General features: G+C 37.8%; 1 long non-coding RNA gene across 1 annotated transcript in view; it reads right to left on the bottom strand.

Moving 5' to 3' along the window:
- Nucleotides 1-20,151, bottom strand: part of LOC126074969 (uncharacterized) — a 29,357-nt gene extending 9,206 nt beyond the window's left edge. The window contains exon 1 of the long non-coding RNA XR_007517088.1: nucleotides 20,077-20,151. This is a non-coding gene — a long non-coding RNA (uncharacterized LOC126074969). The remainder of the gene's footprint in view (nucleotides 1-20,076) is intronic.
- Nucleotides 20,152-24,631: the final 4,480 nt, after the last annotated feature.

The following is a 24,631-nucleotide window of genomic DNA, read 5'->3' as shown; positions in this document are numbered from 1 at the left end:
CCCACTCTGACAAAGTAGCTATCTTATAAAAAAAAAAAAAAAATCTTATAATGATGGTCTAATAAAAGGACCAAAAGCCTCACTTAGCTCCTTTTCCAAGCTGTTTTCTTAGTTCCCATTTAACTTAAATCATTCCTTTGAAAAACCAGATTTAGAAATATAGTACTATTTTTGACTTCTCCCAATAAGCTAAATTGCTAAACATTTCTGTGAGATATGTTTATATAAATGTTTATAAACAAATGAATAAAACTAAGGTAGTAAAAAAAAAAAAAATTACTAATAAATTCTACAGTTTGTGCCAGGACACAGATGTTTGAAACCCTAAAAAAAAAAATTAAAAGTACTGGCATTTATCAAGTTTTCCTAGTTTGGCTTAGCCTTTAGAAACACAATATTATAATTTAGCAACTGGACTAAAAGAAGGCACTTAAGTTCTTGTCCTAACAATGCCCCCAAATCTAATGATCAGAGAATTAATTTCATTACACCCTTTTAAAGCACAGTCCAAAGAACTCATTTTTAAATGATCAGTTTAATCCCAAAATGCTGAATAGCCCAGTAAGTTAGATTCCTATTTCTTAATTTAGCATGGTCAACTTCACAAGAATGCCCTTGGCAATGAACAGAAAATTGTTTTAGACAAAGTATAATATCTAAGGGCAAAAGAAGGTGAAATACGCAAAACTAAAGTGGGACGATTTAACCGGAGAAAATGTAAAAAATGAAGTGGATAAAACTTTAAATTGACTTGGATTTGCCACTTGCATTTGCTCATATCCTTTGGCCCCCTACCCCATCACTGCCCCACTATTGCCCCTCCCCTGCCCCACTAGCGTCCCTCCGCCACCTCATCAGCTCCCCTCCCCACCCCCACCCCACCAGCACCCCTCAGCACTGACAGCATTCATTGCCCTGAGAGTCAGAAAGAAAATCATCTTTTTCTAGCTTTTGAATTTCAAAACCTTGGGGTCAGAGGACAAAAGGAAAGGATTATTATGAAGGAACAATCCTTCACGCTGTCCAGTAGACTCTGACTCATAGGGAACCCTACAGGGCAGAGCAGAACAGCATAGGGTTTCCAAAGAGTAGCTGGTGGATTCCAACTGCCGACGTTTTGGTTAGTAGCCAAGCTCTTAACCACTGTGACACCAGGACTCCGTAAGCACCCTAGTAAAGCTAAAAGGTTAAAAATTAGAGATTAGCAAGGGATCCTGGGATTAGAGGGATCAGAAGGAGGAATGTGAAAAGGAATGCATATCAACTGAAATTATGTTTCTACCTTTCAAATAATTTCAGACTGATATTAGAAAATTTAATTCTTATAGAAAAATAAAACTAATATTTCTTGTACAATGGTGGTTTGGGACTGAGATTTGTACCTCTGCATGGATTAACCTGTCTGACTGGCCTCAGACAAAAGCCTAAATGGGAGTGTTACCAGGCTGGAGCAGGGGAGGGAAGGACCAATGGCAGCCCAGCTATAAGTCTAGGGCTCTTCCCTGACTTCTCAGAGCTCCTGCCTGTCTATTTTTGTGTGTCCTTCACTGGGCTGCAGCCAGGCTTTGCCTTAAGCATCTTGCATCCACTGTTGTCCTTCTTCACTGCAACTCTTTCTTCATTGGTAGGAAACGTTATGAAATTGTTCAAGTTCACACAATTACTAAGTGAAGATTTGAATCTGAGTCCACCTGACTCTGAAGCCCATGCTATTTCTAATCCTCATGCAGCCTCCATGGGCCAGTTAAAGAACCAATTTCCAAGGAAATTTAACTGATAAAAAAAAAATTTTTATTAGGGCTAAATTTTAAGGAGATCCTTCTTTGTTTTTTCCACAGGGGTGTTTAAAAAAGGAGTTCTGGTTTTGTAGGTAGGACTATGCCAAGGAACGAGGTTTTTCCAATTATTCACTCATTCAACAAATATTTCTGAGTACCTATGCTGTGCCAGGCACTACACTCCAAACAGGGTTACAACTATATAATCCTTCACTATGGACGTGGCTTTGCTATGACCTCTTATCAGGGTGCACACTAAGAACCCTGCAAATTCCTCCCTCCTCATTGCTCCGCTTCTGGAAACCATGCTGCTGTTGTAAATGCTGTGGAGTCAGTTCTGACTCATGCAGACCCCATGTGTGCAGCGTGGAGCTGCTCCACAGCTTTTTCAAGGCTGTGACCTTTCAGAAGTGGATTGTCAGGTCTCCCAAGGTGCCTCTGGCTGGGTTCAAACCACCAACCTTTTGGCTAGTAGTTGAGCGCTTAGCCATTTGTGCCACCCAGGGACTCCATCAAGAAACCACAGCTGCCCTAAAGCTCCTAGAGGGAGCAGGCAGGGTGGAAAGGAAGCAGACTCACTGCCTTGAGGAACGAAAGCAGGTGAGGATTTGTCTCCTAATTATGCTGTCTGCCTCCAGTCTCTCCCCTCTTCCTGTTACCAGCACGTCTATAAAAATATATCTTTTACCAGTCACTCACTTACTTCCCAGGCCCCATATGATGAAGTCCAAAGTCTTTAGGATGAGTTCAAGGCCACTCACTATCTGCCCTGACCTCTGTCTCCAGGCTAATCCCTCCCCACTTTTCTCCAGCCTGCCCGGCACTTCAGCGACACTGTGTTGTTGTTGTTTGTTGCTGTACAGTCAACTCGGACTCATGGAGAACTCAGGTATAACACAACAGAACATTGGCTGGTTCTGTACCCTCATCATGATTGCTGGTGTGTCTGGGTCCATTGTTGTAGCTAGTGTGTGAATACATCTAATTGAGGATTTCCCTTATTCTGTTGCCCCTCTGCTTTACCAAACATAATGTCCCGTTCTAGCGATTGGCCTTTTCTGATGATGTGTCCAAAGTGAGCCAAACTCTTACTATCCTAGCATCTAAGGAACATTCTGGCTTTATTTCTCCAAAGACTGATTTGTTCTACACTATACTACTCTTCATTTTCTCCAACTCCGTGTTTGCTGTTCCCATTGCCTAGAGTGCCCTCCCAGCCTTCTCCTTTATGCCTTCTTCAAATGCTAACTCCTCTAAGAAATCTTTCCGGAGCCTTCTCTTTGTTTGCAGAATATCAATTCCTTCACGCTTCTACAAAAGCACTTATCACATTGCTTATGTCAAATGGGCAACATTGATCACAGGGAGAATGCAGAGGGAAAAACCTATGGCACTGGAGGAAGAGAAACTATCAGACTTAGAAGAAATGGAATGTGTAAAGTCAGTGAGTTCAGGGGAACATGTATAGGTCAGCAAGACCTTGTGGAGAAACAGATTAAAATTTTTTTTAAAGGTGGGAGAAGCAGTTGAAAAATATTTACAAACGTATGGCCAGAAAAGTCAGGTACTCAAGAACACTGTCAGACCAAATGGAACAACTGGGGTTGAAATTCTCAAGGTTCACATTCAGTTGTCAATCATTCTTGGTAATTGGCTCCTTCACCATGCCACTACCAGTATAATGCACAAAACACATGTAAATGAATTTGTAATTAGGGGTGTAGCCATACATGATCTGGAGAGAAGTTTGAGAGGGGTTTGTGCCCAAAATAATGAGATTCTGAAGGATGAAATTTGGATCATGTATAAATCATTTCTGCATACCCAAGACATTTTATGTGAACAGTGCATACCTATTTCGCCATGTGTATGTGTTGCAGTGGACAATAAGTCAGGTACTTTTCAAATCCATGATGTCTCACCTATTCTACTCAACAGCCTCAGTGTGGAAGAAACCTTAAGCCACATTTCAACTAAAGCATTTTACATACATTCTTTCCTCATTGCAACTGGAAAACAGCCGAAGTTCGTTTTCCCAGCAACTTGAGTTAGGCTGGGGACTACAGCACTTGTGTCAACCTGCTACTTAAATTTCTCAGGGAATCACCAAATTGGCACGTGGGCAGGGTGTGAGCCGGTCTCTGCGGAGACCCTAGTAATATAACTAGACCGTGCACTGAGTGTCTGGCATGAAAAACAGATTGATCCCTATGATGGGGAACAGCCTAATCCCTAAGACGGGGTGTCAAAAAGGATGCAACGTCCAAGCCAGCAAACATTTGATTTATTACAGCATCAGGTTCAAGGCTGGAGGGGAACTTTCACAGCCCTGAAAGAATGTGGGGATACAGGTATGAATCAACAGAATCGGAGTCATCTCAAGAAGTGGCGGGAAGGGCAAAGATACCCAAGGGCTAGGACCAGGGGGAGATGGGTGAATTAAAAGGACCAGGGAGAGAAGAAAATTTGCAGATCATTACAGCAAGCTCTGTTCAGGCCATTGGAAGTGACAAAGCAGCAGCTAACCAGGGGAAGTGGTAGCCATGCTAAGTCTTAAGGAGACTTTTGAGGACAAACAATTCTCCTTAGTCCCCAAGGACAGTGGCTGTAAATAGTACAGCAACTATAACAACTGGAAAACAGTTCCTCTATCTGTCATGGTTGTCTCTGTAGGCACTGTCACTGACACCAGCACGATGAGTCAAAGGTGATGATCAGAATCTTTAGCAGATGACCCAGGCCTTGCATCTGGATCACTGGGCTGCCCTAATCAAGGACATCAAAGATGAAGGGGTGGCTAAAGAGGATAAAAGGCACCTCTGAAAGTGGTCTGCCTCTCTGATGAGAGGCCTGCCTGCAGAGGAATGTAGAAGGATTCTCTGAGAATTGTCAGCAATAAAAAAGACCTAAAAACAAGGGAAACAAGAAGAATTCCAAAGGTTTTCAGAGGTGAGGGTGGGGAAGTGTTGTGCTTTTATCGATCCTCTTAGAAGGAACAATCTAAAAAAAGGTTGGTTTCAAGTAAAGTGTTTTAAAGTAAAAAGTTTTGAAACTCTAAGTGCAGTGCTAGATACAAGACAAAAATTTAAGCTCTAAGGAATTCTTTTTTTTTTTTTTTCTTTTAATGTGTGTGGCTTAAATCTTTCTCCATGCAGACAACAAACTCCAGCCTTTAGACTGAGCATACAAAAAGATGACAGCCAGTTGAGTTAAAATTAATATTTAGGAATTTATATAGCTTTTAAGTAGACACATAGCATTTCCATTGATTTAAACTATGGTCAAGTTATTTCTGAAATGTCTTTGTAAAACTGGGTAGAAACATTAGAATTCAGGCTATGCTTTAAGAATTTTTAAAGCTATATGTTTGTCTGTTTTCTTTTTCCGATGGGCCATCGTACCCGAGTATACCGAGTTGAAATGATCTTGAAACAGTTGAACTGTTGTTATAAATTGACTGGTGTTTTAAATCACCATATTTTGTGTGTTTGGCTTAATTTTGTTTTTAGAAATGTGACCTTGATTAATTAGGAGCAACAAAGACAGAGAAAGGAAGAAAATCCTTGCATGGCACTGTATGTTTAACAGTGGTTATCCAATAATTTTTCTTCAAGACTAATGATTTGGAGGGGAAATTCTCTAAGGATTATTTTGGAATCTTGGTTTGAGGCTATGGCATCTGTGGCTTCTGCCTGAGAAAGGGTCCTGGACAGTACTCCCACCATCTCTATTAAAAAAAAAAAAACAATTTTTAAGAAATTCACAACTACAAAATGAAGAAGTATTTTATTTTGGGAAATTTAAACTATAAAAAATTTAAAACTGTGGATGCGAATTTTAGAAATAGAGGAGCTGGCATATCTGAATTGGGTGGCTTCAGACCTAAATTAAAACTCCATTCTGGATTAAACGAAGTTTTCATTTCTACTCTTCTAAAAAAACCCTTCAGCTTTTTGTCAAATTTTTACTGCTCAAAAAACAAAGAAGGCAGGAGTCAGAATTTCTAACCTGGATAAAGAATTGCTTGCTGCCTGTTAGAAATTGTCTGCTGTCTGTTTATGAAGCTGACCCCAGAGAAGATGCCTCCATTAACAGGAGGTTAGAGAATAGGGCTGGTAATGTAAAATGAAGTTAGAACCTATAAATAACTTTATAGCCAAGATAGGTAAATATCAAGCCTTAGTCTCACGTCCTGACTCCCAAATTAATTTTCACTCATTGGGATTTTTTCATTGTATTTCTGCTTTGTTGTTAGGTGCTGTCAAGTCGGTACCGACTCATAGCGACCCTATGCACAACAGAACGAAATACTGCCCAGTCCTGAGCCATCCTCACAGTCATTGCTATGCTTGAGCTCATTGTTCCAGCCACTGTGTCAATCCACCTCATTGAGGGTCTTCCTCTTTTCTGCTGACCCTGTACTCTGCCAAGCTTGATGTCCTTCTCCAGGGACTGATTCCTCCTGACAACATACGAAGTATGTAAGATGGAGTCTTGCCATCCCTGCTTCTAAGGAGCATTCTGGCTGTACTTCTTCTAAGTCAGATTTGTTCGTTCTTTTGGCAGTCCATGGTATATTCAATATTCTTCGCCAACACCACGATTCGAAGGCATCAATTCTCCTTCAGTCTTCCTTATTCATTGTCCAGCTTTCACTTGCATATGATGCAATTGAAAATACCATGGCTTGGGTCAGGTGCACCTTAGTCTTCAAGGTGACATCTTTGCTCCTCAACACTTTGAAGAGGTCCTTTGCAGCAGATTTGCCCAGTGCAATGCATCTTTTGATTTCTTGACTGCTGCTTCCATGGCTGTTGATTGTGGATCCAAGTAAAATGAAATCCTTGACAACTTCAATCTTTACTCCATTTATCACGATGTTCCTCATTGGTCCAGTTGTGAGGATTTTTGTTTTCTTTATGTTGAGGTGCAATCCATACTGAAGGCTGTGGTCTCTGATCTTCATTAGTAAGTGCTTCCAGTCCTCCTCATTTTCAGCAAGCAAGGTTGTGTCATCTGCATAACGCAGTTGTTAATGAGTTTTCCTCCAATCCTGATGCCCCGTTCTTCTTCATATAGTCCAGCTTCTCGGATTATTTGTTCAGCATACAGATTGAATAGATATGGTGAAAGAATACAACCCTGATGCACACTTTTCCTGACTTTAAACCAATTAGTATCCCCTTGTTCTGTCCGAACAACTGCCTCTTGATCTATGTAAAGGTTCCTCATGAGCACAATTAAGTGTTCTGGAATTTCCCATTCTTCACAATGTTATCCATAATTTGTTATGATCCACACACTCAAATGCCTTTGCTAGTTCTTTGTTATTGCTAACTAGATACAGACTAAGTTTGTTAAAAAAAAAAAAAAAAAGGCAGATCACAGTTATAAAAATTTCGAGACACAAAGAGTGCAAAGACTTGAGCTTTAATTTATGTAAATAAACTTACTATTGTAACTGCTTTCAGGGAATTCACTGTGAATACCTGGGCCCTAACTCCCTTCTCTTAGCTAGATGAGAGATGTTTTTGTTTCAAAAGACTTCAGATCGAGAGCTGATTTAATCTTCATTATTTCATAACAAATGGTCAACTTTATATTTCAAGGACTCCAACTAGGTTTGACTTAGCCTGAAATCCATCACTAAATCCCCACTTCGAGGATGTTTATACATCTCACTTTAGACATATTGCCTCAGTTAAATTATATCAGAAATAAGAGATTTGTGTCAGGCTAGAAATTAATGTTAATAAAGTTGGTAGTTTAACAACCCCTTGTAAATTTCTCCTTCCCCTGCAACCTCTTTAATGTGAAGCCATTTGCATTTGTTCACTCCGTTAAATAACCCACTGTTCTGCCTGCAAGGTAGAACACATACTGTAGTCTGTACTGAATGCCGCATGTTTCTCTGTTCCTCAGAATGAAATTATTCCTTCAATAAACTTTTTGTTTTAATTTCTATTGGAGCATCAGCCTAGTGTTTACACTAAGACAAAATCTTTAAATTTAAATTAAAAATGTAAATGTATGTGGGAAATAAAATTGGATAGGTTAGTCTTTTTTTTTTAATTTGAGGATTCTTTAGCTGATTTTTCCAAGATGAACAGAAAAACATCTTTTGGGGGATAAATAGATTGATTTTTATGGGCTTTAATTTTTAAAGGAAGTTATATAACCTATGTAACTTATATAGTGAACTTAAATAACAGACTGGATAATGCTACTCTGCAACAGTTTTCAGTACAGAATTTTGGAGTTAGAAGAAGGTGAATTTAAATCATGACTCCATGATCACAATTTTTTACCAAATTATGAAACACCTATTAATCTCAGTATCATCATCTTTAAAATAAGAAGTACTACATTTCTGCTACTAGACATGTTAAGCTAGAGATGCTTATTAGATATCCAATTGGATATGTCTGATATGCAACTAGAACTATAAATCCAAGGTAAGGGGAGAGGTTTGGGTTAGAGATAAAAATTCAGGTGTTGCCAGAGTATAGATTGTGATGACTACTGTGGAACTTTGTATGACATCTTTTAGTGACTACGGACTGGGACGAGGTCTTAAAAAAGAGCTGAGGCACTCCAATGTTTGGGGGTTGGAAGAACGGAAAGAATCCAGCAAAGGCGATTTAGAAAAAGCATTCCATGGGGTAGGAGAAAAACAAAGGGTTAGTGGTATCATGGAAGCCAAGTGAATAATGGGTTTCAAGAAGTAAGAGGTATCAACTGTGTCAAGTGTTGCTGGTAGGTCAAATAAAATGAGGGCTGAAAACTGATCTTCGGATTTGGCCACGTGGAGGTCGATGATCATTGGTCATTGGTGATACTGCCAACAGCAATTTTGGTGGAAGGTGGGAACAAATGCCTAATTGAAGGAAAGAGCAGAAGGAACAGATGACAAGTGTGGACAACTCTTTCAAAGAGCTTTCTGTAAAAGTCTGCAGCAAAATAGGGCACAAACCATATGTGGGCTGAAGGGAGGGTTTTTTTAAGATGCAAGATATTACACCATATTAATAATCTAAAAGAGACCCACTATGATGGTGTTGGAGACCGAAGGCACAATCGCAAAAGCAAAGTCCCAGAGTAGATTAGAGGATTACAGTAGCAGAACAGTTTGGCCCTGGACAGGCACACTGGAAGCTTATCTAATGTAATGGGAGGGAAGGAAGGATGTCCAGACACAGATACAGATTTGATTTGGTAGTGGAAAGAAACAGAAGTCCTCTTCTAATTGTTCCTGTTTTCTCAGTAAAGGAAAAAAAAAAAAAAAACATGTTGGGGTTAAGAGTAGGAAGTGGGTGGTAGAGTTTCAAAGAACAATAAGAAAGTATCAACTAATCCTTTAGAAAGTGGGCAAATCAAAACAGGACATTTTTATAAAGTATAATTAACATCCTTAGAGTCATAAAAAGGGTATCACATAAAAAAAAAAAAAGATTAGGTGATAATGCAAACAAACCAATTAGAGAAAATGGACATGGAAAATGTAATTATTGAAATAATGTTATAGATCAGGGATTGACAAACTATACCCCATGGGCTGGCTCCCTGTTTTGTAAACAAGGTTTTATTTGAACACAGTCATCCTCATTCTTTATGTATTGCCAATGGCTGCTTTTGTGCTGTGACTCAGAGCTGAGTATTTGTGACAGAGACCATGTGGTCCAAAAGCCTAAAATATTTACTATCCAGCTGTTTAAGAAAAAGTTTGCTGATTCCTGGTATAGATGGTCTGAAGAACCATAAGAGAGGAGTTCAAAGAGATTATTGGACTGGATAGTCAGCCTTAGGAATTCTCCCAGAATGCATCACAAAGAGATAAAGTGATGAAAATTATTTTAAAAAAGAAAAAGATGAGACACATTAGATCCTTCTACAAATTCTAGTGTCTGTCTAATGGAACTTTCAGAAGAAGGGGATTAAAAGAAAAGAGGGGAGGCAATATTTGAAGAAATATAACCAATAAGGTCATAAAACTGAATAAAGGCCTGAGCCCTCAGGCTGAAACAATCCACCAAGTGCCAAGCATAGCTAACATGTATTGAACTCTTATGTCATTATCTAAGTGCTTTATATGGATTATATTACATAATCTTTACAACTTCATGAGATATGCACTATTAATATCCCCATTTTTAAAACTAAGGCAAACAAAACCCAGTGCCATCGAGTTGATTCCGACTCATAGCGACCCTAGAGGACAGAGTAGAAAACTAAGGCAAAGAGAAGTTAAATAACTTATCCAAGGTCAATTAGCAATTGACAGGTACACTGCTTGAACCCAGCCAGCCTAAATCTACAGGCCATGGTCTTAACTGTACAGAGGCTTATTAAGAATAAAGAGAGATTCCAGAAAGTTTTTTGAGTGGGGGGTGGGAATCGATTACTTACGAAGGGCTAATAATTTGGCTAACAATCAACATTACTTTTCTGAGAAGTCAGTGCTATATTTACTGAAATGTTGAGAGTAAATCACATTGTACCCAGAAGTATATATGCAAACAATAATTCGCAATTTAGGATAAAAATATTCAGCCATGCAACCTCAGATCTATTGTAAAGGAAATACTACATGATCTACATGATATGCTCTACTCAGAAGAAAAAGAAATTCAAGAGAAAGCAAAACAGTGCTTAAGATTTAAAAAAAAAAACTCTTTGTCAGTCTAAATTTTTTTCTTACTGACTGTAGAAAAAATAATTTAAGATTTTAAATAGCAATTTGGAACTTACATCCTAGACAATACTACCTTGGGAGTTATATAAGTGGAAAAGATGGTGGGCAGAGAGAAATTAAAGCATGCTCAGGTTATTAAGCAGTTTAGAAGAAGGATATACATATTTGTTTAGTCTAAACTTTAATAAGAAATATAAAATCAAGTATGTGTGCTTGAAATTGGGCTAATATAAAAATATTAAACCAGTAGAGGAAAAAAATAGTTCTAATAGAATTCATTCATTTAACAAAAGGCAAGAAAAGGTAAAATAATTAACCGAAAGATAAGATGACTTTAATAAGTCCAAACATATGAATAATCAAAATAGATGTGAATGTGTTAACTCTTGCTATGTGTCAAAAACATAAAACACAGAGACTTTTTTTGGCTAACAAAATCTAGCTATGTGCTATTTACAAAAGGTTTATCAAAATATATAAAGGAAAAACCCAGGCAGGTTGAAAATGAAATGATGATAAAAATATATACCAGCTCAAGCTTACAAAATTAAGCAGAGTTCAAAATAAAAGAGCATTAAAAGGGATGAGAGCTGTATTTGTAAGTCATCAAAAAGCTGTAACAGTAATAAACCTTTAGGTACATGATGTCACTTTCAAAAATACAAAGCAAAAATCAAGAGACTCCTAGGGATAGATCTTAATCCATCTCTCTCAGAAAATAACAAATCAAGGAGATAAAAATCACTAAAGATACACAGAGACCTTGAATATTATTAAAGAGTTAGATCTAATAATATATATTTAATTTTTTATACAACAGAGAATATATAATATTTTTAAATACAGGTGGATCACTCCCTCCCAAAATCACGCAATGCACACACACAATAAATGTATGTATATATATATGCGTATACATTTTTTTCTATGGACCTTATATAGTTATAGAGCAGTGCCCATCAGTGTTACTATGCATTGGGCCAAAAGGGTCTTTATATCCCACATCCCTCAGTTATCAGAGCTCCCTGACAGGCTGGTTGAGACATTCCTGGGCCTTATATATTTTATACATGTATCTATACCTGTAGCTATAGCTATATAGAATACAAGCCAAACTCAGGGACCATAATGTAACAATATTAGAAATTAATAATAAAAAGAAAGCCAATTTTTGGAAGGAATCAAGAAAAGCTGGTACTAGCAGTTCACTTCAAGGAGAGAAACTGAGTGGCTGGCAGACATTGGCAAGGGAGGAACTTATTTTTCAATCTATAGTCTCTTATACTTATGCACGTATTACCTATTAAAATTAAATGATTTTTAAAAAATCCACACAGAGGAACTAGTCCAAGTAACCCAAACACAGTCATTTCACTTTGTTGTTGTTGGGTGTCATCAAGTTGATGCTGACTCATAGCAACCCCATGTGACAGAGCAGAACTGTCCCATAGGGTTTTCTTGATTGTAATCTCTATAGAAACAGATTGCCAGGTCTTTCTCCCACAGAGCTACTGGGTGGGTTCGAATCACCAACCTTTTGGTTAGCAGCCAAGTGCTTAACCGTTGCACCACAAGGGCTCCTTCATTTCATTTCACTTTACTTACCCTCAAAACTTAAAAAGAAAAAGAAAAAATCAGCAATCACATATTAATGATGGTGCTGGTATTGCTACTCTTAAGTCTGCTGTAGTAATGTGGGATGAAGCAAATCAGCAATTACATGATATTCTGATTCGATCATTCTTGGTACTCTTGAGAACTGGAATTCTCAATGTGGCAGAAAAAACTAGACAAATACAAAAGAGAAGAGATTAAATACAAACCCTGTAGTCTTGAATTTGAATTGAAAGGAGGAAGAAGAGGAAAAACAGAACATATAGAAATACAGAAGAATATACATATTAATATATAACAATATAATAATGTAATAAATGACATGTAATATATGTGTGTGTATATATTATATATATATACATATCCTCTCTCCACAGAAAAGATTAAGAGTGACAAACCTAGAAACAGTGGTGAATGTATCCATTAATCCATTAGTGCCCAGATTACATTATAAATTTATAATATATTAGCAAACTTAGGTTTGAAATTTTCTGTAATAATAAATTGTTTTAAATCTATAATTTGAAAATTAAAAACATACTACTAAATAAACTTGAGTTCAAGAGAAAATCTAAAAATTATGACCTATGTAGAATGAACAACAATTACATCATTATATATTGAAATCTGTGGGACACAGCCAAAATAATTTTCACAGGGATATTTATAAGCCTAAATATGTTAATTACTAAAGAAAAACTGAAAGCAAATGACATAAGATCTCAACTTAATAAGCATAAAAAAAGAAGAAAATAAACCAAATATTAGACATGAAGATGCACCAGCCAGATCTCCCCTTCAAGGAAAGACTTTTTGCCCAGGTGAAGAAAGGAAGTGTGCCAAGCAGGCGGCCTCTAGCCACCAGCTCCTTCAGGTCTGCAAAGAGCCTCCTTGTCAGAGGTCATGCTTTGCTGGGGTAGCCTGCACCTGGTGGCTGGGGGAGGTGGGGTATAAAGACTGTTTTACCCAATGAGAACAACTCTGATGGGCAGCACTCTTTTCAAAGCTCCCTATCCAGTTGGCCAGGGCTTTGCTGAGCCTGCATGGAAGTTCTATTTCTCCCTCTGCTCAATTCTACCAACAATGAAATAAAAAGTTGAATCTTAAAAATAAAAAAGAAATAATTAAATAGACAAAACTTAGCTAAGATTGTGGGGTTTTTTTTCAGCTAAGATTGACCAAGAAAATTTAGAAAGAACACAAGTAAAAAGCATCAAGAATCATAAAGGGGATACAGCTACAGATACAGGGAAGGTGTTTTATGAGAATACTATAGTTAACCTTATACTAATATGTTTTATAACCTATATGAAAAGCATCATTTTCTGTACAAAAAAAAAAAAGTAAAATTGGCAGAAACAAAAGGACGAGTCATCAGACACGGAAAAACAGATTAATAAGTATAAAAGCAGCTCATCGATCCCCAAAGAAAGATAGCATTCTTAGTTAGTGTGAGCTCTAATAAACCTCAAGGGAAAGGCAAACTGTTTTCAAGCATAGGAAAAAGATGAGATGCTCCCTAACTCACTTCTGAGCATAATTCTGTTCCAATTAGATGAAGACAGCATAAGGAAAGACCAATCTCATGAACACAGATGCAAAATTCTGAAATCAAATGTTAACAAATTGAATACAATATCCAGTAAAAAAAAAATATATATATATATATATATATATAAACCAAGTAGGGTTTATCCCCAAAATGCAAGAATAATTCAACATTCAAAATTTATCATATTTTAGCAAAGCTTTCTTGTTTTTTTCCATAAATGTCTTGCATTTTCTTGTTAGATTTGTTCCTAGGTAACAAACAAGGAAAAAAGTATGTAACAATTTTAATAGATGCCAAACAAAGAGTTGATACTGTTAAATACTCCATTCATATCTTAAAACTTTTAAGAAATCAGAAAGGGTAAGCACGTTTCTTAACTTTATATAGAGTAACCATCAGAAACTTCAGCAAACATTCATTTTACAGTGAAACTTTAAAGGCATTCCCATTAAAACCAGGAATAAGACCAGGATCACACTGTCATTCTACTCTTCAACATTATCATAGAAATTGCAAACTAATGCAATGTGATCTGGAGAAGGGAGATGTGAACAAATAAATGAAGAAGTAGAAGAGAGAAAAAGACTGGAAATGAAGAAAAAAAAACTGTCCATTTTTGCAGACAATATGATGGTCAACCTAGAAAACACAGAAGAATCAAAGAACAAACCTATTCACAAGAACAACAGAAATCATAAGTTACTTAGGAACAAATCTAACAAGAAAACGCAAGACATTCATGGAAAAAAAAACAAGAAAGCTTTGCTAAAATATGTAAAAGTTTGATAAGTAAAAATATAACATATTCATAGATAGGATGCTTTCTTATTGGAAGATGTCAATACTCCCAGGATGCAATCCTATAAGAGTTTTCATCAAGTTTTTGACAAACTGGTTTTTTACTTATAGTGAACTAGGAAAGCCATGATCAATTTTAATATAAATAAGGGGAATGTCTACATACACCACTTAGATATCTAGACAAGTTCTAACACTAAAGTAGTGGTGCAGGAACAAATAGAGCAATGAAACACAATAGAGCATTCTGAAGCAGAACCATGTAAGTAAATAAGGGAATTTAAAATATAAAGGTGGCACCTCAAATCCTGTTGTTACTTCCCAATCTCATAATTTTCCCCCAAGTATAAAAAAATTTTGAGAAAACATAGGTAAATATGTTGATGACGTTCAGGTAGGAATGTTCTTCAATACAATACAAAAAGAAAAGTCCTAAAGTTATACAACAACTTCGTATCTTCGAAGATAGCACCAATTAATAATCACAATCTATATAATAGCATAAAAATTAGTACACTGAATATATAAAGAATTTAAAATCAATGAGAAAAAAAAAAACTAAGAGTCCTCCTTCCCTCAAAATTAGCAGTCCATAGAAAAGGAAATATAAATGGCAATAGATCAGAGAAAAAAATTCCCAACCACACTGGTAATAATAGAAATGCATTTCAAAACAACTTACAAAATAGACAAAAAAATAAAATTTTGGTATTAAGTATTGCTGAAGATTAGTGAAATGAGTAATATCATACAGTGCTGATTGGGAGTATAAATTGGTAGAATCACTAAAGAGGACAATTTGTCAGGATATGTTCAAATATGGCACACACACTACATCCAAGCACACCCTGTTGTTGCTGTGTGCTATCAGTGGATTATGATGCATATTGTTGTTGCTAGGTGTCGCTGCATCAGTTCCAACTCATAGCGACCCCATGTACAACAGAATGAAACACTGCCTCATCTTGCTTCATCCTCACAATCATTGCTATATTTGAGTCCATTGCTGCAGCCACTGAGTCAATCCATCTCCCTGCGAGTCTTCCTCTTTTTTGCTGACCCTCTACTTCACCAAGCATGATGTCCTTCTCCAGGGACTGGTACCTCCTGGTAACATGTCCAAAGTACACAAGATGAAGTCTCACCATCCTCCCTTCTAAAGAGCATTCTGGCTATACTTCTTCCAAGACAGCTTTGTTTGTTCTGGCAGTCCATGGTATATTCAACATTCTTTGCCAACACCATAATTTGAAGGCATCAATGCTTCTTCTGTCTTCCTTATTCACTGCCCAGCTTTCCATGCATGTGAGGCAACTGAAAATACCATGGCTTGGGTCAGGCACACTTTAGACCTCAAAGTGACATCTTAGCTTTTTAACACTTTTAAAGGGGCCTTTTGCAGATTTGCCCAATGTCATACGTCCTTTGATTTCTTGACTGCTGTTTTCATGGGTGTTGATTGTGGATCCAAGTAAAATGATATCCTTGACAGCTTCAATACTTTCTCACGGTGTTGCTTATTGGTCCAGTTGTGAGGATTTTTGTTTTCTTTATGTTGAAGGGTAATCTATACCAAAGGCTGTACTCTTTGATCTTCATCAGTAATGCTTCAAGTCCCCTTCACTTTCAGTAAGCAAGATTGCCTTATCTGCATATTGCAGGTTGTTAATGAGTCTTCTTGCAATCCTGATGCTACATTCTTCATATAGTCCAGCTTCTCGAATTATTTGCTTCTCATCTGTTAGTTTGTCATATTGTGGAGGCTTTCATGTTCCTGTGATACTAGAAACTATGCCACCAGTATTTCATATACTAGGAAGGTCATGCATGGTGGACAGGTTTCAGCAGCGCATCCAGACTAAAACAGACTAGGAAGAAGGACCTGGCGATCCACTTCTAAAAAAACTGGCCAGTGAAAATCTTATGAACAGCAGCAGAACATAGTCAAACTCATAGCAACCCTATAGGACACAGTAGAACTGCCTCATAGAGTTTCCAAGGCTGTAACCATTATGGAAACCAAACCAGACCAAATCCACTGCTGTCAAGTCGATTCCAACTCATAGCGACCCTACAGGACAGAGTAGAACTGACCCATAGAGTTTTCAAGGAGCACCTGGTGGATTCGAACTGCAAACCTTTTGGTTTGCAGCCATAGCACTTAACCACTACGCCACCAGGGTTTCCATCTTTATGGAAAAAAAAAATCTTATGGAAGCATACCTTATATCCAAGTAGTTCTCTGTATGTCACCAAAAGAATCACACATATGCTCTAGATGTGTTCAAGGTTGCTCCATTCAGATTGCGACCGAGAAAAATTTGTCAATTTTTTCTCTAAAAAGGAATGTTGGTATTGTCATTGGACACCATCCAGTTGATTTTTAACTCATAGTGATCCCACGTGACAAAGCAGAACTGCCCCATAGGTTTCCTAGGCTGTAATCTCTATGGGAAAGAGCCCTGGTTAAGCTCTCTGCTGCTAACAGAAAGGTTAGTGGTTTGAACCCAGCAGTGGTTCTGTGGGATAAAAGTCCTGTCAATCTGCTCCTATAAAGATTAAAAAAAAAAGATTAGAGCCTAGGATATCTATGGTGCAGTTCTACTCTGTCCTATGGGGTAGCTATGAGTGGAACAGACTCAACAGCACAAAGCAACAACAGTCTTTACAGGAGCAATCGCTAGATCCTTTCTTCTGCAGATCCACTGTGACAGTTTGAACCACCAACCTCTTGCTAGCAGCCAAGTGCACCATCAAAAAAAATAAAAGGAGAATACTCATTGCCACTGAGTTGATTCTGATTCATAGCGAGTCTATAGGAAACAGTAGAACTGCCCCATAGGGTTTTTATGTCACATCTTTCTCCCTTGGAGTGGCTGGTGAGTTCCAAATGTCAACCTTTTGGTTAGCAGCTGAACGCTTTAGCCACTGTGCCACAGGGCTAAATAGAGGAATAGGGACCATAACCAAGGTATCGCCACACTATGTAATATTACGCAGCAGTTTAAAAGAATAAAATACATTAATAAGGACAAATGCAAATATATCTTTTCTAAGACATTGTGAAATCAAGGCAAGTTGCAAAGAAATACAAAAAAAGAAAAATTATACGGTTATAGTGGGTTATAGATGCATATCTATTTTCTCGAATGCAAAGATAGGTACCTGGGAGAAAGATATCAATGAGAAAACAGAATTTATATCTAGGTGGGGGGGGTTACATAACGATTTAGGTGTATTGGTCAGATAAGTAGAATAATGGGCCCCAAAGATGCCCATGACCTAATCCGCAGAACCTGTGAATATGTAAGGTATCATGGCAAAGGGGAATTAAGGTTGTTGTTCTTGTTAGGTGTCGTGGAGTCGATTCCAACTCACAGCAACCCTGTATACAAAAGAACGAAACATTGTCCGGTCCTGCGCCATCCTCACAATCGTTGCCATGTTTGAGCCCATTGTTGCAATCCATCTCTTTGAGGGTCATCTACTTTTTCGCTGACTCTTTATTTTACCATCTGGTGGCATAGTGGTTAAGAGCTTGGCTGTTAACCAAAAAGGTCAGCAGTTTGAATCCACCAGCTGCTCTTTGAAAACCCTATAAGGGCAGGTCTACTCTGTCCTATAGGGTCGCTGTGGGTGGAATCGACTAGATGGCGACTAGTTTTACTGTACCAAGAATGATGTCCTTCTGCAGGGACCGGACTCTCCTGATAACATGTGCAAAGTACATGAGATGAAGTCCCGCCATCCTTGCTTCCAAGGAGCACTCTAGCTGTACTTCTTCCAAGACAGACTTGTTCATTCTTCTGGCAGTCCATGGAATATTCAATATTCTTTGCCAACACCAAAGGTATCAGTTTCTACTTCGGTCTTCCTTATTCATTGCCCAGATTTCCATGCTTGTGAGGCAACTGAAAATACCATGGCTTGGGTCAGGTGCACCCTAGTCCTCAAAGTGACATCTTTGCTTTTTAACACATTAAGGAGGTCTTTTGCAGATTTGCCCAGTGAAACACTTCCTTTGATTTCTTGACTGCTGCTTCCATGGGTGGTGGTTGTGGGTCCAAATAAAATGAAATCCTTGACAACTTGAATATTTTCTGCATTTATGATGATACTGCTTATTGGTCCAGTTGTGAGGATTTTTGTTTTCTTTTTGTTGAGGTGTAATCTATACTGAAGGCTGTGGTCTTTGATCTTCATCAGGAAATGTTTTTCACTTTCAGCAAGTCTTCAATTTCAGCAAGCAAGATTGTGTCATCTGCATATCACAGGTTGTTAATGAGTCCTCCTCCAATTCTGAGATTCCGTTTTCTTTTTCATATACTCCAGCTTCTCGGATTATTTGCTTAGCACACAGATTGAATAAATTTGGCAAAAGGACACAACCTTGATGCACACCTTTCCTGATTTTAAACCATGCAGTATCCCCTTGTTCTGCCTCTTGGCCCATGTACAGGTTCCTCATGAGCAAAACTAAGTGCTCTGGAATTCCCACTCTTTGCAATGTTATCCATAATTTATTAAAATCCACACAGTCGAATACCTTTGCATACTCAATAAAACACAGGTAAACATCTTTCTGGTATTCTCTGCTTTCAGCCAAGACCCATCTAACATCAGCAATGATGTCCCTCCTTCTACATCTTCTTCTGAATCCAACTTGAGTTTCTGGCAATTCCCTGTTCATACACTGCATCAGCTATTTTTGAATTCTCGTCAGCAAAATTTTATTTGCCTGTGACATTAATGATACTGTCCAATAACTTCCATTCTGTTGGATCACCTTTCTTCAGAATGGGAAAATATGGATCCCTTCCAGCTGGTTAGCCAAGTAGCTGTCTTTCAAATTTCCTGGCATAGATGAGTAACTTCCTCCAGCACTGCATCCATTTGCTGAAACATCTCAATTGGTATTCTGTCAATTCATGGAGCCTTCTTTTCTGCCAATGCTTGGACTTCTTCCTTTATTACCATCGGCTGTTGATCATATGCTACCTCCTGAAATGAGTGAATGTCGACCAATTCTTTTCGGTACAGTGACTCTGTATTTCTTCCATTTTCTTTTGATGCTTCCTGGATCGTTCAATATTTTGCCCATAGAACCCTTAAATATTGCAACTCAAGGCTTGAGTTTTTTTCTTCTGTTCTTTTGCTTGAGAAATGCCAAGTGTATTCTTCACTTTTGGTTTTCTAACTCCAGGTATTTGTATATTTCATTATAATACTTAACTTTGTCTTTTTTAGCTGCCCTTTCAAATCTTCTGTTCAGCTCTTTTACTTCAGCATTTCTTCCTTTCACTTGAGCTACTCTGTGCTCAAGAGTAAGTTTCATACTCTCTTCTGACATACATTTTGGTCTTTTATTTCCTTCCTGTCCTTTTAATGACCTTTTGCTTTCTTTTTTTTTTTTTTTTTAGTTTTTATTGTGCTTTAAGTGAAAGTTTACAAATCAAGTCAGTCTGTCACCTATACGCTTATATACACCTTACTACATACTCCCATTTACTCACCCCCTAATGAGTCAGCCCACTCCCTCCTTCCAGTCTCTCCTTTCATGATCATTTTGCCAGTTTCTAACCCTCTCTACCCTCCCATCTCCCCTCCAGACAGGAGATGCCAACACAGTCTCAAATGTCCACCTGATACAAGTAGCTCACTCTTCATCAGCATCTCTCTCCAACCCATTGTCCAGTCCCTTCCATGTCTGATGAGTTGTCTTCGGGAATGCTTCCTGTCCTAGGACAACAGAAGGTTTGGGGACCATGACTGCCGGCATTCTTCTAGTCTCAGTCAGACCATTAAGTCTAGTCTTTTTATGAGAATTTGGGGTCTGCAAAAAAAAAAAAAATTTTTTTTTTTTTTTTTTATCCCACTGTTCTCTGGCTCCCTCAGGGGTTCTCTGTTGTGCTCCCTGTCAGGGCAGTCATCAATTGTGGCCGGGCACCATCTAGTTCTTCTGGTCTCAGGATGATGTAAGTCTCTAGTTCATGTGGTCCTTTCTGTCTCTTGGGCTCATAGTTATCGTGTGACCTTGGTGTTCTTCATTCTCCTTTGATCCAGGTGGGTCAAGACCAACTGATGCATCTTAGATGGCCGCTTGTTAGCATTTAAGACCCCAGACACCACATTTCAAAGTGCAAAGCAGAATATTTTCTTATTAGAATTTATTTTGCCAATTGACCTAGATGTCCCCTGTACGCATAGTCCCCAAACCCCCACCTTTGCTCCACTGGCCTTCGAAGCATTCAGATTACCCCGGAAACTTCTTTCCTTTTGGTCCAGTCCAGTTGAGCTAACCTTCCCTGTATTGAGTGTTGTCTTCCCCTTCACCTAAAGTAGTTCTTATCTACTAACTAATCAGAAAACAACCCTCTCCCTCCCTCCCTCCCTCCCTCTCCCCTCTCGTAACCACAAAAGAATGTTTTCTTCTCAGTTTATACTATTTCTCAAGATCTTATAATAGTGGTCTTATATAATATTTGTCCTTTTGCATCTAATTTCACTCAGCATAATGCCTTCCAGGTTCCTCCATGTTATGAAATGTTTCACAGATTCATCACTGTTCTTTATCGATGCATAGTATTCCATTGTGTGAATATACCATAACTCATTTAACCATTCATCTGTTGACGGACAGCTTGGTTGCTTCCAGCTTTTTGCTACTGTAAACAGTGCTGCAATAAACATGAGTGTGCATATATCTGTTCGTGTAAAGGCTCTTATTTCTCTAGGGTATATTTATTCCAAGGAGTGGGATTTCTGGGTTGTATGGTAGTTCTATTTCTAACTTTTCAAGAAAACGCTAGATAGATATCCAAAGTGGTTGCACCATTTTACATTCCCACCAGCAGTGTATAAGAGTTCCAATCTCTCCACAGCCTCTCCAACATTTACTATTTTGTGTTTTTTGGATTAATGCCAGCCTTGTTGGAGTGAGATGGAATCTCATTGTAGTTTTAATTTGCATTTCTCTAATGGCTAATGATCGAAAGGATTTTCTAACGTATCTGTTAGCTGCCTGAATATCTTCTTTAGTGAAGTGCGTCTTCATATTCTTTGCCCAATTTTTGATTGGGTTGTTTGTCTTTTTGTAGTTGAGTTTTAACAGAATCATATAGATTTTAGTGATCAGGCACTGGTTGGAGATGTCATAGCTGAAAATTTTTTCCCAATCTGTAGGTGGTCTTTTTACTCTTTTGGTGAAGTCTTTAGATGAGCATAGGAGTTTGATTTTTAGGAGCTCCCAGTTATCTGGTTTCTCTTTGTCATTTTTGGTAATGTTTTGTATTCTGTTTATGCCTTGTATTAGGGCTCCTAATATTGTCCCTATTTTTTCTTCCATGATCTTTATCGTTTTAGTCTTTACGTGTAGGTCTTTGATCCAATTGGAGTTAGTTTTTGTGCATGGTGTGAGGTATGGGTCCTGTTTCATTTTTTTGCAAATGGATATCCAGTTATGCCAGCACCATTTGTTAAAAAGACTATCTTTTCCCAATTAACTGACACAGCGCCTTTGTCAAATATCAGCTGCTCATAAAAAAACATACGTGGATGGATTTATATCTGGGTTCTCAATTCTCTTCCATTGGTCTATGTGCCTGTTGTTGTACCAGTACCAGGCTGTTTTGACTCCTATGGCTGTATAATATGTTCTAAAATCAGGTAGAGTGAGGCTCCCCACTTTCTTCTTCTTTTTCAGTAATGCTTTACTCATCCGAGGCTTCTTTCCCTTCCATATGAAGTTGGTGACTTGTCTCTCCATCACATTAAAAAATGGCATTGGAATTTGGATCGGAAGCGCATTGTATGTATAGATGGCTTTTGGTACAATAGACATTTTTACTATGTTAAGACTTCCTATCCATGAGCAAGGTATGTTTTTCCACTTATGTAGGTCCCTTTTAGTTTCTTGCACTAGTACTTTGTAGTTTTCTTTGTATAGGTCTTTCACATCTTTGGTAAGAATTATTCCTAAGTATTTTATCTTCTTGGGGGCTACTGTGAATGGTATTGATTTGGTGATTTCCTCTTCGATGTTCTTTTTCTATGTTTATCTTATAACCTGAGACTCTGCCAAACTCTTCTATTAGTTTCAGTAGTTTTCTGGAGGATCCCTTAGGGTTTTCTGTGTATAAGATCATTTCATCTGCGAATAGAGATAATTTTACTTCTTCCTTGCCAATCTGGATGCCCTTTATTTCTTTGTCTTGCCTAATTGCTCTGGCTAGGACCTCTAGCAAAATGTTGAATAAGAACGGTGATAAAGGGCGGCCTTGTCTGGTTCCTGTTCTCAAGGGAAATGCTTTCAGGCTCTCTCCATTTAGAGTGATGTTGGCTTTTGGCTTTGTATAGATGCCCTTTATTATGTTGAGGAATTTTCCTTCAATTCCTATTTTGCTGAGAGTTTTTATCATGAATGGGTGTTGGACTTTGCCAAATGCCTTTTCTTCATCAATTGATAAGATCATGTGGTTTTTGTCTTTTGTTTTATTTATATGGTGGATTACATTAACAGATTTTCTAATATTAAACCAACCTTGCATACTTGGTATAAATCCCACTTTATCGTGGTGGATTATTTTTTTTGATACGTTGTTGAATTCTATTGGCTAGAATTTTGTTGAGGATTTTTGCATCTATGTTCATGAGGGATTATAGGACTGTAATTTTCTTATTTTGTGGTGTCTTTACCTGGTTTTGGTATCAGGGATATGGTGGCTTCATAGAATGAGTTAGGTAGTATTCCATCATTTTCTATGCTTTGAAATACCTTTAGTAGTAGTGGTGTTAACTCTTCTCTGAAAGTTTGGTAGAACTCTGCAGTGAAGCCACCCAAGTCAGGGTTTTTTTTTGGGCGGTGGGGGGAGTGTTTTGATTACCTTTTCAATCTCTTTTTTTGTTATGGGTCTACTTAGTTGTTCTGATTGTGTTAGTTTAGGTAGGTGGTGTTTTTCTAGGAATTCATCCATTTCTTCTAAGTTTGCAAATTTGTTAGAGTACAATTTTTCATAATAATCTGATATGATTCTTTTAATTTCAGTTGGGTCTGTTGTGATACGGCCCATCTCGTTTTTTATTCGGGTTATTTGTTTCCTTTCCTGTATTTCTTTAGTCAGTCTGGCCAATGGTTTATCAATTTTGTTAATTTTTCCAAAGAACCAGCTTTTGGCTTTGTTAATTCTTTCAATTGTTTTTCTGTTCTTTAATTCATTTAGTTCAGCTCTAATTTTTATTATTTGTTTTCCTCTGGTGCCTGATGACTTCTTTTGTTGCTCACTTTCTATTTGTTCAAGGTATAGGGACAGTTCTCTGATTTTGGCTCTTTCTTCTTCTTGTATGTGTGCATTTATCGATATAAATTGACCTCTAGGCACTGCTTTTGCTGTGTCCCAGAGGTTTTGATAGGAAGTGTTTTCATTCTCGTTGCATTCTATGAATTTCTTTATTCCCTCCTTAATGTCTTCTATAACCCAATCTTTTTTCAGGAGGGTATTGTTCAGTTTCCAAGTATTTGATTTCTTTTCCCTAATTTTTCTGTTACTGATTTCCACTTTTATGGCCTTGTGGTCTGAGAAGATGCTTTGTAATATTTCGATGTTTTGGATTCTGCAAAGGTTTGTTTTATGACCTAATATGTGGTCTATTCTAGAGAATGTTCCATATGCGCTAGAAAAAAAAAGTATACTTTGCAGCAGTTGGGTGGAGAGTTCTGTATAAGTCAATGAGGTCAAGTTGGTTGATTGTAGTAATTAGGTCTTCCGTGTCTCTATTGAGCTTCTTACTGGAAGTCCTATCCTTGTCTGAAAGTGGGGTGTTGAAGTCTCCTGCTATAATTGTGGAGGTGTCTATCTCACTTTTCAGTTCTGTTAAAGTTTGTTTTATGTATCTTGCAGCCCTGTCATTGGGTGCATAAATATTTAATATGGTTATATCTTCCTGGCCAATTGTCTCTTTAATCATTCTGTAGTGTCCTTCTTTATCTTTGTGGTGGATTTAACTTTGAAGCCTATTTTGTCAGAAATTAGTATTGCTACTCCTGCTCTTTTTTGATTGTTGTTTGCTTGATATATTTTTTTTCCATCCTTTGAGTTTTAGTTTGTTTGTGTCTCTAAGTCTAAGGTGTGTCTCTTGCAGGCAGCATATAGACGGGTCATGTTTCTTTAATCCAGTCTGAGACTGTCTGTCTCTTTATTG

This window comes from Elephas maximus, chromosome 1 (assembly GCF_024166365.1).
Source record: "Elephas maximus indicus isolate mEleMax1 chromosome 1, mEleMax1 primary haplotype, whole genome shotgun sequence".
Classification (NCBI taxonomy): Eukaryota; Metazoa; Chordata; class Mammalia; order Proboscidea; family Elephantidae; genus Elephas; species Elephas maximus.
This window is presented reverse-complemented; position numbering and strand designations above follow the sequence as displayed.